The following is a 14,164-nucleotide window of genomic DNA, read 5'->3' as shown; positions in this document are numbered from 1 at the left end:
GAAGTCTGAGAGCATGGTGCTGGCTTCTGCCTTGTTCTGGTGAAAGAGGAAAAGCCAGGAAAGGTCTGGAATGGAGCTGGGTACACTCAGGAGCAACCGGAGCTCAACATGAAGAGACTGAGGAATGGTTCAGCATGGGGCTCTGATTTGTCCTTCCAAACAATGGAAGGTGACGGCTAAAAAACCAGAGAGCTCCAGCAGGCATTTGGGGTGGAGGCCTGCGGTGGGGCTGGGTGACATGCGTGCATGGGGAAGCCGCATTGCGAGAGGCAGGTGGGGTAAGCACTGGGAGGACAAACACTAGATCTCCTGCAAGGGACCAGGAGCCTTCCTGGAGGAGCAGCTAGCTGGACGGAGTGGACGGGGCTGATGGGGCAGGTGCGTCCTCCCGCTGGGCAGCCCTACTGCAGGACCGCAGGCTGCGTAGCTTGAACATCAGAACTGATCTTCTCCCAGGTCAGAGGCTAGGAAGTCTGAGATCAAGGTCTCAACACTTTGGGTTCAGGGAGGGCTCCCCCCTGGCTTGGAGGTGGCTGTCTCCGATGGCAGAGAAGCTCACTGGGGTCTCCTCCTCCCGTAGGGATCCAGAGTCCATCAGATCAGGGCTCCACCTTTTAGGGACCTTCGTCACCTGCTAATGGCCCTGTCTCCAAATGCAGCCACATTAAAGGTCACAGATTCAAGATACAAATTTGGGGAAAGGACACAATTTTGTCCACAGCACAAGACTTTGGCCATTTTGTCCTGAGGACAGGGGGAGCCCGTGAAGGACTCTGAGCCTGAAAATGTGAAGGGTCAACCTGATGGACTGGTTCCTCCAAGTGTGGCTCAGAGAGAGGCCGGGGGGAGTGCGGGTGGGATCGTGGACACACCCGGAGGTGCCTGACGGACCAGGTCAGGGGTGAGGCCTTGACCGTGAGTGTGGAAGGAAATCAAGACAGGAGACGGCTTGAGGAACGTTCTGAAGGGTCGCTCCACAGGAAGGGGAGGGCTGGGTGTGGGTCGCCAGGGCTGGGGAAGTCAGGATTTTTTCAGCTTCAGCAGCTGGGTTTCAGGGTTGTCCTTCATGGGGACAGGGAATCCAGGAAGAGAAGACAGACAGCTCTTGTAAGATAGCACCAACTCTGTTTTGACATCCCTTAGAGACGCTGACATATTGTCTTTCCTCTAAATCACCTGCCTCTGTAGGTGCCTGAGAAGCGTTTGTTGACTGAATGAAAGATTGACTTAACTGGAGGCCCACATGGAAATCTTGCTCTGGTGGTTAATTTTAGTTTCCACTTGATGAAGTTAGGGAATTCTAGAGAGCCGGTAAAGCATTGTTTCTGGGTGTGTGTGTGAAGGTGTTTCCAGAAGAGATTGACTGACATGTGGGTTGGACTGGGGTGGGGGGCACTGCCCTCACTGTGGGCGGGCACCATCCTGTCATCAGGCGGTCCAGAGAGAGGCAGAGAAAATGGATTCCCTTCCTACTGGAGTGGACACTCTCCTCCCCTTGACGGTGGACGTCAGAACTCCAGCCTCTCTAGCCTCGGAATCCAGAACCCACTAAAGCAGTCTCAGTTTCTTGGGCCTGTGCCCCAGACTGTGCCATCAGCCTCCCTGACTTCGAGTCATGCTCCCAGGGTCCCAGGGTCTCCACTCACAGACGACCTGTTATGGAACCTCTCAGCCTTCATAACCACACGAGCCAGTTCCCCAAATAAGTCTCCTTCCAAACATCTGCAATGTATCTATGTCCGGAAGCGTGTGCGTATGTCTGTGGGTTTGTCTGCTGAGCTGCTTAGGACCTCACTAAGTTGCTGAGGCTGGCTTTGAACTTGCAATCCTCCTGCCTCAGCCTCCTGAGCCACTGGGATTACAGGCATGCACCATAGCACCTGCAAAGTTTAAATTAATTTTAATAATATACTTCATATAACCCAATAGATTCAAACTATTACTATTTTAGCAGGTAACCAAAATAAAATAATTATGGAGGTATTTTGTAAAAAAAAAAAAAAAAAATGCCGCAGTCTGGCTGGGCACAATCAGGAGCCACTTGTCAAAAGAAACTAACTTTATTTTTAGAACCACACACGCCAAACAAAACAGCCTCTCAGGAAAAACCCTCAGAGCCTCAACTGCCACCACCGGCTTCCCACAAGCCTCTCTCTCCCACACCAGCTTCTCTCCACCTCCCACAATCCTCCTGCTCTTGAGGCCGATTGGCTGGGTCACGTGGGCGGAGCCAAAAAAGTCCCCCAATGAGCAGCTCCATGGTCTGAAAGGGCAGGGAAACAGCCCAATGAGCATCACTGCAGAGGAGCCAATCAGCTAGATGTTGCTGGGGCCGCTGTGAGCCAATCATCAGCCGGCAGCTGGAAGTTTGCTGGGGCCCCTTCTGCTGTGGCTCTCAACATTTGTGTGTCTGTCTGTCTCCGAGAGGCTCTGCGTCTCTGAAGAACTCTAACCCACTTGTTCACTTTGTTCTTTGTTCCCTGTATTTATTTCCTCCCTTTCCCATTTAAATCTTGCCGTCCCATCAAGAGCCACCTTCTCCAGAAGCCACCACTCTGGGGCCAGTCGGAGGCCCCAGGGCAGGGACCGTGAGCTGCCTCGGTTGGGCGGGAGGCAGGACAGACACCTACCAGGCTGCCTCATCTGGAGCCGATCATGTCCTCTGCCCTGACCTGGGCCCAGGGACAAGCAGGGCAGAGCCAGCTCCGAGGAGACCCCAGTGGAAAGGGCCGCACAGCTCTGTCCATGGAGGAGCGCGGAACCCGCGGGTCCAGCTGGTTTCCTGTCTGCCTGACCAGCCGCGGCCTCGCAGAAGGAGCCGTGAAGCCAAGGAGACTCAGTGGAGCGTGCAGTCACTTACCATGTGGGTCAGCATGGCGGAGCCCAAGCCCTGCAGGGAGCCACCTGGGAGGAAGCAGCCCTGGGAGGAACAGTGGTGTTGGGGTGTTGGGGTGGACGCCCCGGGTCTCCTCCAGGCTCGTGGACCTAACCTGTGACAGGGAGCTTGCTCTGCTCAGGGCCCCCTGGGCTTCCTACCCCAGGCCCCTCCCACCCCTGCTTCTGCTGTGCTGAAGTCCCCAGGGGCCTCTCAGCCCTCCGCCCAGCCACGTCCTCCCCACACTCAGCGCCGCTGCCCAGGGAGGACGTGGCTGCTCCTCCAGCTCCCATCCTGAGCCCCTGCGAACCCTCATGTGACGCAGCCGAGAAAACTCAGGGCCCAGACTCTGCACTCAGTTGTCCTGGGTCCCAACTCGGTTCCACCTCTGATCGGCCCAGGAGTCCAGCAAGTTCTTCGACCTCTCTGCACCTCGGCTTCCTCACCTGCCAATCAGTGTTAGTTACAGTTTCTCCCTGGGGAGCCCTTGGAGGGAGGGAGAGAGCAAAGCCAGCAAGCCCTGGCCGCGCCTGACCAGTGGGAGTGCTCGGCACCCATCCTCACCCGAGTCTGTGCTTTCTGGATTTTTCTCTGGGCGGTATGTGTGTGTGCACACGACGGGGGACAAGGTCCTGGAGGGAAGGCCGTGGGACTTCTGCCGCCAGGACAGGTCCACGGCTGGTCCTTGGAGAAGGTTGCTGGGCAGCACCTGGTGAGCACTGGGCACCTGAGAGGGGCCAGCTCCCATCAGGCTTGAGGTCAAGCTGGTCATGCAGGCAGTTCATTTTATGTGTCCAATTGTGTACCGAACCCAGATCCGCAGTCAAACATCAGTCTAGATGTTGCTGTGAAGGTGTCTGTTGGATGAGGTCACCAGTTAAATCAGTACATTAAGTGTGGGTGGGCCTCATCCAATCAGTTGAAGGTCTTCAGGGGAGAGTCTACCTCCACAACGTTTGCACACCTGAGCTGCAATCCCAACTCTCCCCTGGGTCTCCAGCCTGCCACTGCCTGGGTCTCCAGCCTGTCACTACAGCTTGTGGACTTGCCAGGCTCTGTAAACACCCAAGCTGGTCTCTCTCTCTCTCTCTCTCTCTGCTCTGTTTCTCTGGAGAACCCTGATTAATACACCCAGGAACCCAGCTACTATGCTTGGATGCAGTTAAATGCCTTCCCCAAAGTTTCAAGAGCTGGAAATTTGGCCCCCACTGGGGTGATGTTGAGAGATGGTGGAACCTCTCAACATGTTAAGAGGTGGGGCCTAGAGGACGGTGGTCAGGTCACTGGGGGGCACGGCCCTCAAAGGGATTCATGGGACACTGGTTAGTTTCCGAGGGAGAGTAGGTCATTATTAAAAGAGGAAGCATGGACCCTGAGTCCCCCTCGCTCCTGCCACACTATGTGATCTTGTCCTCCCATGATCCTGCCATTATGATGCGGTGCCTGTGAGCCCCACGCCAGAGGCAGAGCAGGCCACCGACCCCCTGATCCACCAACCTCCAAAAGTGTGAGCTAAAAAAGGCTTTTTCCTTTAAAAATTATCCAGACTCTGGTATGTTGTTGTAGTAACAGAAAACAGACTGACATACCAACCTAAGTCCTGCAAAGTGCCCAAGGAAAGCCGGCTCCAGGTGGTGGCTTGTATGACCCCATTGAAGGGTGGCGGGGGATTCTGACTTCCCGCCTGTACAATAGAGGTGTTTCTTCAGGTCTCTATCAATCATCTTCACATTCCTTCTGTCAGCTCCCAGCCTGAGGCTTCTTGAAGTGCCTCTGGCTGCTGAAATGTTGAGATGGAGCAAGACCCAAGATTCTGACCCCAGAGGTCCTGGAACCAGAAAAGCTTTCAGGGAGGTTAAATCTGGGGGCCCCAACTCACATTTTCCCTTCAATTTCCTTTCTGGTACTGTATTTTGTTTGTTTGTTTTATTTGTTCTTTTTAGATATACGTGACAGTAGAGTGTATTTTGACATATTATACATACATGGAAGATAGCTTCCCGTTCTTGTGGTCGCACATGACGTGGAGTTACCCTGGTCATGTATTCACATATGAACATAGGAACTTACGTCCGATTCAATCTACTGTCTTTCCCATTCTCATCCCCCTCCCTTCCCTTCATTCCCCTTTGTCTAATCAATGAACTTCTATTCTTCTCTCCTGCCTCCCTGATGGTGTGTTGGCAACCACAGATCAGAGAGAAATTTCAACCTTTAGTTTTTTGGGATTGACTTAGTTCACTTAGCATGATAGTCCCCAGTTCTATCCATTTGCCAGCAAATGCCATAATTTCATTCTTCTTATGGCTGAATAATATTCCATTGTGTATATGTACCACATTTTCTTAATCCGTTCATCTGTTGAAGGGCACCTAGGTTGGCTCCATAGCTTAGCTATTGTGAATTGAGCCGCTATAAACATGGATGCGGCTGCGTCCCTGTAGTATGCTGATTTCAAGTCCTTTGGTTATAAACTGAGGAATAAACATAATCATCACATCAGTAGACTTAAAGACAAGAATTACATGATCATCCCAATAGATGAAGAAAAAGCATTTAACAAAATACGGCATCCATTCATGTTCAAAACACTAGAAATACAAGGGATAGTAGGAAATTACCTCAACATCATAAAAGCTACGTATGCTAAACCCAAGGCCAACAGGATTCTAAATGGAGAAAACCTGAAAACATTCCCTCTAAAAACTGGTATCATCCTTGAAACCAGCTTTTTTTAAATAAAAATACCGTATGACAATTATTGCTTCTCTCTCAACAGGTGTGGTGTTGACAGTAGTCCACGCTCAGGTAACACCTGATCACCATCACTGGGTGTTGGTGTCTACTAGTTTCCTGCAAATCCATGTTTGAAAAGACAGACTTGGAGACTTACTCGGAGATTATGATTACAAACCTCTGTTAATGTTTACAGAGGCTCAGATTAAGTAAGAAAATGTCAGAGCAAAGACTGTTCAAGGAAATGTCCACCCCCTTCGTTTTTACTTTTATCCATAAATGTGTCCAAGATACTCAGGACCCAAGTTCATGAGGCCAAGGAGGCCATGGTATCAGAGTCCTCAAAGCAAGATCTGCAGAGGCAGGCTCCGTTTTCAAGGCTGGAGTGGCACCAGGACCTGGTGAGCCTGGATTGCAGAGGTTGCCAAAAGTCAGGCTCCAAGGTCGTAGAAGCAGAGGCAGCGGAGAGCTGGGAGAGCGGCCAAAGGGGTGTTGAGCTGGTCTGTGGCTCCGTAGAAAATGGCAGCCTCTGTCAAGTGATGTCATCTCACCCAACAGCCCCGGTGTGTTAATATTTTGAGGCCAATCTTGACATGCTCAGTAGAGCTACTGGTAGAAGTTTACCTTTCTATTTATTTATTTAATGTGTATTTTGTTGGAAGGAATGGAGAGCCGATTTTCAGAACAATTGGACAGGAAAGGGTCAATGCCACCTGAGCTTCCTTGGGGACTGAGTTATGTCACTTAAATGAGGCACTATTTTGAGCCTCATGGTCGCTGATGAATTTGTTGAAAATTATCCACTCTCATTAATTTGTTCCTAATGTGTTTCTATGAAGCTCTGTGTGCAAAATCCTTATCAGCGTCAATCTCTTTTGCATTGGTCATAGGCCCACTTTCTCGTTTTGTTTGTGTTCTTTATTTCCTTGATTGGATTTGCCAGACTTTGTATATTTTATCAGTCCTGTTAAGGAGCTGGCTCTGGGTTTTATTTATCAATTCCCCTGGGAGCTTTTTTTTTTTGTTCTCTCATTTATTGACTTCAGCTTTCATCTTTATTATTGCTAGTATTTTTACCATTTCCTCTGGACTGTTTTCTTCCTTTTCTAGGGCACAAAATTGGCGCCTTTCTCTCCTTGTGATAACATTGTTTAAAGTTGTGAATTTCCCTGTCAGTACGGCTGTGTCTGCATCCTGCAAAATTATTCCATTGATTATTTTGATTAGTCTGCGTAGGGTGTTCATAGACAAATGAGATCTTTTAGAGGAAAAAGAACAATAAATGTTTTTAAAAGTCAAAAGAGCAAAGAACAAAGACAACTAAATTACCAGAAGTCTCACTTCCCAGACTGCCATGTTCACATACGTACTTTCTAGATTTTTTTCCTTGCACACTTATATGTATGGATTTTTATTTTTCTACAAAATGGGATCACCTGTTACACCGTTTTGTTGTATGCTTTGTTTAGCTGAATATTAAAATGAAAACTTCTTCATGTGAAGGCTGGATCTGTACGGTCCATTTTAATAATGCCAGGATTTATTCTGTGGCTGGATAGCCTATCATTTACCAAATATCTATTATTAGACATTTATGTTGTCTTTGCTTATTTTGTTGTGGTTTTTAAAGCTGCAGTGTTTATTCTTGTTGCAGAATACTTGCTCACATCCATGATGGCTTCCTCCGCTGAGCGGTTTCAGGAGCCCGTTGCTGGCTGCAAAGGTGGGCGCAGCTACAGGGATTTGGGTGCATTCGTGTCATTACCCGCCGTGCAGTTGGAGGGATGACTCGGCCGGGAACCTTGCATTTCCATCCGTGCTCATCAATGACTGTTTTCAATCTTGGACAGTTGGGGAGAGAAGAAATGGCACATTATTAGCAAATGTGACTGTTTTATACATTCATGGGCCACTTGCTTTCTGGCTGCCTTCGCCTGCCCTTCCCCTTTCCTCTCTGTTCTCATTAATTGGCAGGAGCTCTTTGGTCTCTGCCATATGCAGTACAAATATTTTGATGGTTTTATTATCAGACGTTAGGTATTCTTGCCTTGTGGAATTATCAAAATTATACTCAGTTAAGTATGTCAGTCTTTTTTTCTTCATGGTTTTTGTCTTTGCACATGAGCTTAGAGAGATCTGACATAGTAAAGATCAAATTATTAGGCTTTTATTATTATCTGTTTACATTTAAATCTTATAAGCATCTGGGATCTATGCTGTGTGTTCCTACCTGTGTACCCAGCATCTAGGACCTGGCAGTTCACAGAGCACCTTAAGTCCTCTCTCTCTCTCTCTCTCTCTCTCCCCCCCCCTCCTCCTCCCTCCCTCTCCTGTGACACTGAGCAAGAGTCACCATGGCAGAGATGACTGTTGAACTTCAAAACTGAGCGAAGGGCTTTCCTCTGGCCTGATCAGAAGGACTCTGTTCTCTGGACTTGACTGTGTGGTGCAGATTTCCGACACAGGCTGGGCAGCGAGTGAGTCCAAATACATATTTACAGGTTTCTCAAGTGTGTCGGGGAGACTGCAGGTCCCCAGCTCCTGCATAAAGAGACCTCATGAAAGCCAATGAAGTCACACCTCTCATACCCAGTGCCCCTGCCTGCAGGCACCAGCGTCCCTCCTGGGGTGAGATCCCACTGAATATATTCACACCTGCCCCTGCTCCCAGGGAGGGGTCTGTGGACCCCCACACGCCCATTGATGAAGCTGAGGAAGAGGGGGTGAAAGATTCTCTGGGTCTCAGAGCCAAGCTCATGGCACAGCTTTCTCCCCTTTTTGGGGAGACCTGGAACTGGGGTACTGAGCGGGTTTCCCAGGTCACTCTCCCAGCCTCCTCCACTCTGTGGACCTGTCAGGATCCTCAGGTCATCTCTGTACCTTGATACTACAAAAGTTGATTTCCTGCTCAGAGAAACCCACTGTGGTCCCAGGGGAGTGACTGTGATGCAGGCAACTTTGATCTCGTGGCTCCCAACTCAGTCTGCACGGCCACTGTGGCAGGGAAGAGGGAAGTGGTGGCACTGCACTGGAGTTACCCTGGGGCTGTCTGAGTGACACATGGCGCCTGCACTCATGTTTTATCAACCAGAAACGGTTACCTTGCCTTGACTGACTTCAAGAGGGCAAGAAAGTTTCCCATGTGCCAAGGGAAAGGGGGGACCTGGGCACTGGTAATATCTGTTACATTCTTTCCAGGGACCCCAATATTGTGGTTCTCTCCATATTCTTCTGCCTAAACCATTAAAAGATACTTATTTAGGGAAGAGTATTAGTCAGCAATTGTTGTACTAATGCTGCGTAACAAATCACTCCAAAAGTCATTTTTCTTCCTCAGGTGTCTGTAGATTAACTAGCCAGTTACAGGATGATTGCAGGCTTTGCTTTGGATCCAACCTGCTCCTTGGACCGGGTGAATTCTGGGCAGTTTCTCTGGGTGGATTGGAGAGCCCAAAAAGCCGAGTCAAACTGTGCTAGCACATCTAAGTCGTCTGCACACATCACCACTGGCCAAAGCCACTCACATGACCAAGCTTTAAGTCAAGGTAAGGGGATTCTGTCCCCAACCAGAAGATAGACTAGGGGCAGGAGACAAAAGACCCACTGGGGCAAAGGAAGGAGGCTGAAGTGAAAGAGGGTAAAAAAGAAGGGGGAAAAGTCCCCCAAGTGAATTTCACCAACTTCCCAGATCCTCTGAATGCTGCTTAAGGGCCTCAAAAGGTCTGAGTGTCTGGGGTGCAGCCCTATCACGGGGCTCCCTTGGACTCCGGCCTTCTTTCCTTCATCACAGATGGACTGAATGCCAGAGCTTCTCTAGGCTCTAAGGAGGGGGAAGCTGAGGCACAGAGATTCCCCACTGCTGTCATTCCATTTACAGCCTGTGTTAGTCAGGATATACCACCACGACCACCACCCACTCCCGCCACCCACTCCCCCACCCCACACTCCATCGATAGATTTACTATAAAGAGCTGGTTTGCATGATTATGGAGGCTGACAAGTCCTGAGGTCTGTAGTCAGCAAGCTGGAGACCTAGGAGAGCTGATGGCACAGTTCAAGTTCAAGTCCAAAGGCCTGAGAACCAGGAGAGGCAACCGTTGTAAGTTCCTGTCCCACGACCAGCAGACTAGAGACTCAGATGCGTTGATGTTTTGGTTTGAGACCTAAGGCAGGAAAAGATCACTGTCCCAGAAGGAGTTCTCTCTTACCCGTGGGAGGACCAGCCTTTGTGTTCTACTTGGGCCTTCAGCTGATGGACAGATCCACCCACCCCAGGAGGGCAATCTGCTTTACTCAGTTAGTCTACCCATTCAAATGCTAATCCCACCCAGAAACACCCTTGCAGACATACCCAGAATAATGTTTATCCAAACATCTGGGCACCTCATGGCCCGGTCAAGTTGACACATGAAATGAACCATCTCACAGCCTGCCAGGGAAGGTAGAAACTGAGATGCCTGGGAGTGCAATGAGGATTGGGAGAGCACAACACTGAGGTCTGTGAGGATGCCCAGCAAGCAGGCCTTTCTTGAGTGGAAATGTTCACCTGTGCCCTCGTGATAGAAGGAGGGGTACATGCACCCAGAGGGGTTTCTGGCTCTGTGAACAGATGAAGTTTGCAGTTTTGGAGTGGGAGGACATTCTGCCTCTGAATTACACGCTGAACATCAACTTCTCCAAGGGCTTTAGAGCAGAGCTGGAATCTTAAAGATTTCTGGCTTAAACCAAAACTCTTATATGTCAGGGGAATTTTTTTTATACACCAGGGATTGAACCCAGGGGCACTTAACACTAAGCCACACCCCCAGCCCTTTTTTATATTTTATATAGAGACAGGCTGAGTTGCTTCAGGACCTGGCTAAGTTGCTGGGGCTGGCTTTGAACTCTCATCCTCCTATCTCAGCCTCCAGAGGCGATAGGATTACAGGTGAGCACCACCACGCCCAGCATGTCAGGGGAATTTGACTTAATATGCCCTTTCTGTTAAAAGGTCACCAAGAGTCCATAGGATTAAGTCACCTCAGAGAAGGGTCCCTAGTATGAGCTCTTGCTTGCCCCTGTCTTTTAAAAATATTTTAAAATATTTCCATAAACCCCTCTCTTTTAAAAAAATGTTAAATCATTCAATCCTCCACTACTCTTTAAGGTATTGTCAGTTCTATTCCCTTTTTGCAGGTAAGACACAGAGGAGTTAAACAAAATAAATTAAAAAAAAAAAAAAAACCTTCCCAAGTTCACACAGGTGGTCATTGGTAGAGATCTGCTCGAAAGCCAGGCAGCCTGGTCTCAGGGTCTGTGGTCTTTGACCAAGCTGGCATGTCACCTGGCTTAGTCCAACCAGAATTTTGATATTGATTTCTCAACAGTCAGCTAGATCACCCGGGTCCTCCAGGGGATCCACTTCTAGGGAACAGATTCTGAATACTGCTGAACAGATTGCATTCATCGCGTGATTCAAATTCATTTGGCCAAACATTTTCTCATGTGGTCAGCCCAGACCTAAAAATATTAAGGTGAGTGAGAAAAAAAAAAAATCCCTGCCCTTGAGGACTTCTGAGATTCCTGAAATTCCACACCTCAGGGTGCCTTCCTTGGCTAATGGATTGTTTCCTGCCAAAAGGGCACTTTAAATGAGGAGCCTCCATTTGCCTAACCAGCTACAGCAAGATGCCCCCAACCACAGGCTCCAGGTGGCACCCTGTGGCATTTGAGCACAGCTGTCATTTTACTGCAGCCAGCATGGGCCTGAGGTCATCTTGGTTAAGAATAAACCAATATTTGCTCTTGATTTTGAAAAAGGGAGGGGATTAACCCTGCCTGTCCCCAACGAGCTGAGAGAGCAGAACTTAGGAGAGGTGACTTTTCCATGAAAGCCTGGCTCATGTTTTATGTATTTCTAAAGAGCCACAATTTGAACTTAATTCTTCCTCCCTTTAAGACAAGAACCCCAAAGTTAGTATTTAAAATGTCACATGCAGCCAGAGGCCTCAGGAGGTCACAGAGGGCTGGACAACTCATACTGGGAAGTAATAAAATTGACATCGAATGACTTCAAGACCCAGCAAGTTGCCCTAAGAGTTCAAGAATAGAAAATTCGTAACTAAACCATGCATAAATCTTAGGAAAGTTGATAGCAGAGCTTAAAAAAAGGAAAGCCAGTCAACAGGCTTTTTAATCTTTGAATCCACATTATGAGGGTTGGTTACAGGAAGTGACCTTTAGGTTGGCAGTGAATAATGGACGTGGAGTGGGCACCCCACCAAGGTCGCTTCATTTAAAGCAGTATTCTTATTTGCCAACAGAGTCGGAGAGAGGGAGTGATCTTCCTTGGGACATAGAGCTGGAAAGTGGTAACTCTAGGATTTGAATCCAATTCTGCCCAGATTAATAGGTCATTAATAGATCTTAATAGATCAATGCAGGACATGCAGAAAACACTACATCCACGCTGGCTTTTAAAAATTATCATTATTATTATTGTTATTATCATTATTATTATTATATTTCAAAGTATAAAGATAGGCCCAGATTGCTTTTTTGTGGTCTCAGCATGATCTTTTCAAAGATTCTGAATGTTACCTCAGTTATTCTGGAAATTCAAATAGATGTCACCAAAAGTGGATCATGGTGACAACCATTTTTATCATTGAAATGAGTCTGCACTGAGCATCCTGGTACAGCATCCTGTGCCCTGTGCTAGTATCCTGTAGGACTGATTCTACAAACAGGATTCCTAGGCTGAAAGGTGGGCCCATTTAAAGTTTTGATAATGCCGAGAAGCCCTCCCTAAGGTGTTTATACTTGCACCAACCACACCTGGGAGTCTTCATTTTTCCCTCATCTTCCTTAATAGAGATATACCAATCTTTGAATTTTCTACCAGATAGGTGAAAATATCTATTATATAATTTATGCTTCTTCAATTATTAATGAAGTTGAACATCATTTTGTATATTTTGTTGCATATAAATCTATATTTTTCTGTATTTCTTCTTCCGAGAATTCTCCTTTCATATCATCAGCACATTTTCTTTTCAAAAGCGTAGCCAGTGGTCCCAGCCACTTTTTTTTTTAATATTTATTTCTTAGTTGTAGTGGACACAATGCCTTTATTTGTTTATTTTTATGTGGTGCTGAGGATCGAACCCAGGGCCTCCCACGCACTAGGTGAGTGCTCTACCACTAAGCCACAACCCCAGCCCCTCCAGCCACTTTTTTTTAAAATATATTTTTTAGTTGCAGATGGACACAATGCCTCTATTTTATTTTTACGTGGTGCTGAGGATCGAACCCGGTGCCTTCCACATACGAGGTGAGCGCTCTACCTCTGAGCCCCAGCCCCAGCCCCAGCCTCCTTGCTGAAACTTCGCCCTTCACCACTCTAAGATTCCTCTTTTTGGCGCACCCTGAAATCCCACATGTGCCCGCGTCTGTTTCTAGATTCCCCTGACCCAGTGGATTCTCAAACTCGGCTGCACGTGAGAATCGCCTGGGTGACTGTGACTCTGCGTGTCGCGGTGACTCTGTCATCCAGACTGATGACATCAGAATCTCTGGAGTGTGGCCCAGAGGACAGTGCGTTTCACTCCTCGAGTTGCAGATCTGTCACTCTGAGGCGGTGGTTCTCCACCTGGCTGTCCCCAAATTACCTGGGGAACATGACCACAGGACAAACCCTAGACACTCTTCTCTGCCTTCCCTAGTTGCCTTTAAGTGATTTTGACACCCCCATGTCCGATAGCCGCTGCTCCGATCTTCTGGAAGCTTCCTAACAGCCACACAGGCAACCGATTATAGCCAAATCTGGGCCAGGATCCTTGGCCAAGGCGGTGGCCCCTCCAGAAGGCCTGGGTCCTGCTGGGCTGGTGGGTTGAGCCTGGCCTGCACGGGATCTTCTTTTCCTGGGCAGGAAGGAGCTCAAGGAAAGTCCCTTGGGGTCACCATTTGCTGAACCTGCTTCCTAAGGGAGGCTGGGCACTTGCAGCAGCCTGAGACTGTCCAGGCCACGGCGGGTGAAGGAGGAGGATCCCAGTGGAAAATCAGGACCTGGAAACGCTGTTGCCGTGTGGTGTGGGATTCTGCACTGCGGATCGTTTCTCCCTGTAACCAAACCTGCTTATTACCAGCCCTCAAATTAATTCCTTCTGAGGTTGATCAATTTAGCGTGGAGGTTGAGCATGTCTGTGAATTCACTCCACAATCATATACACAAGAGGGCACAGAAAGCAGGGCCACTCGGCGTCGTTTTGTTCTGCTTTGTTCTGTTCAGTTTAAGCATCTACACCCCCAAAGCAATTCTTTTTCATGTGTTCTACACAAATCATCTACTTCAGCCCTGTCTTTGATCATGAGCTCCCCCAGAGCAGCGGCTCGGTCCCCTCCCAGCCCTTTACTGCCTGGCGGAACCCTGGCCCCTGCAGGCAGGAGGCTCTCAACCTGAGCACACATTGGAAACCACCTAGGGAGCTCTATAAAGCTCCCGAGGCCCCAGCCCAATTAACAGGGCCCCTCTGGGCGGGCCCCCGCATCGGGAGCCCTGAATTCTCTGACACT

At 48.6% G+C, this 14,164-nt stretch overlaps 1 long non-coding RNA gene across 2 annotated transcripts; it reads right to left on the bottom strand.

Annotated features, from left to right (window-relative positions):
- Positions 1-3,102: 3,102 nt before the first annotated feature.
- LOC124097473 (uncharacterized) lies at positions 3,103-4,956 on the bottom strand. 2 transcript variants are annotated; one of them, XR_009227476.1, is made up of 3 exons: positions 4,465-4,956; positions 3,440-3,732; positions 3,103-3,321 (listed from the first exon to the last, which is right to left on the bottom strand). It is a non-coding gene; the product is annotated as an uncharacterized LOC124097473 (long non-coding RNA). The 2 variants fall into 2 exon arrangements; XR_006853235.2 differs by having other exon boundaries at positions 4,469-4,956.
- Between the last annotated feature and the right edge of the window lie 9,208 nt (positions 4,957-14,164).

The sequence above is a fragment of the Marmota monax genome, unplaced genomic scaffold, assembly GCF_021218885.2.
Source record: "Marmota monax isolate L192 unplaced genomic scaffold, Marmota_monax_Labrador192_F-V1.1 WCK01_AAM20220418_F8-fsc00020, whole genome shotgun sequence".
In the NCBI taxonomy this organism is placed as follows: Eukaryota; Metazoa; Chordata; class Mammalia; order Rodentia; family Sciuridae; genus Marmota; species Marmota monax.
This window is presented reverse-complemented; position numbering and strand designations above follow the sequence as displayed.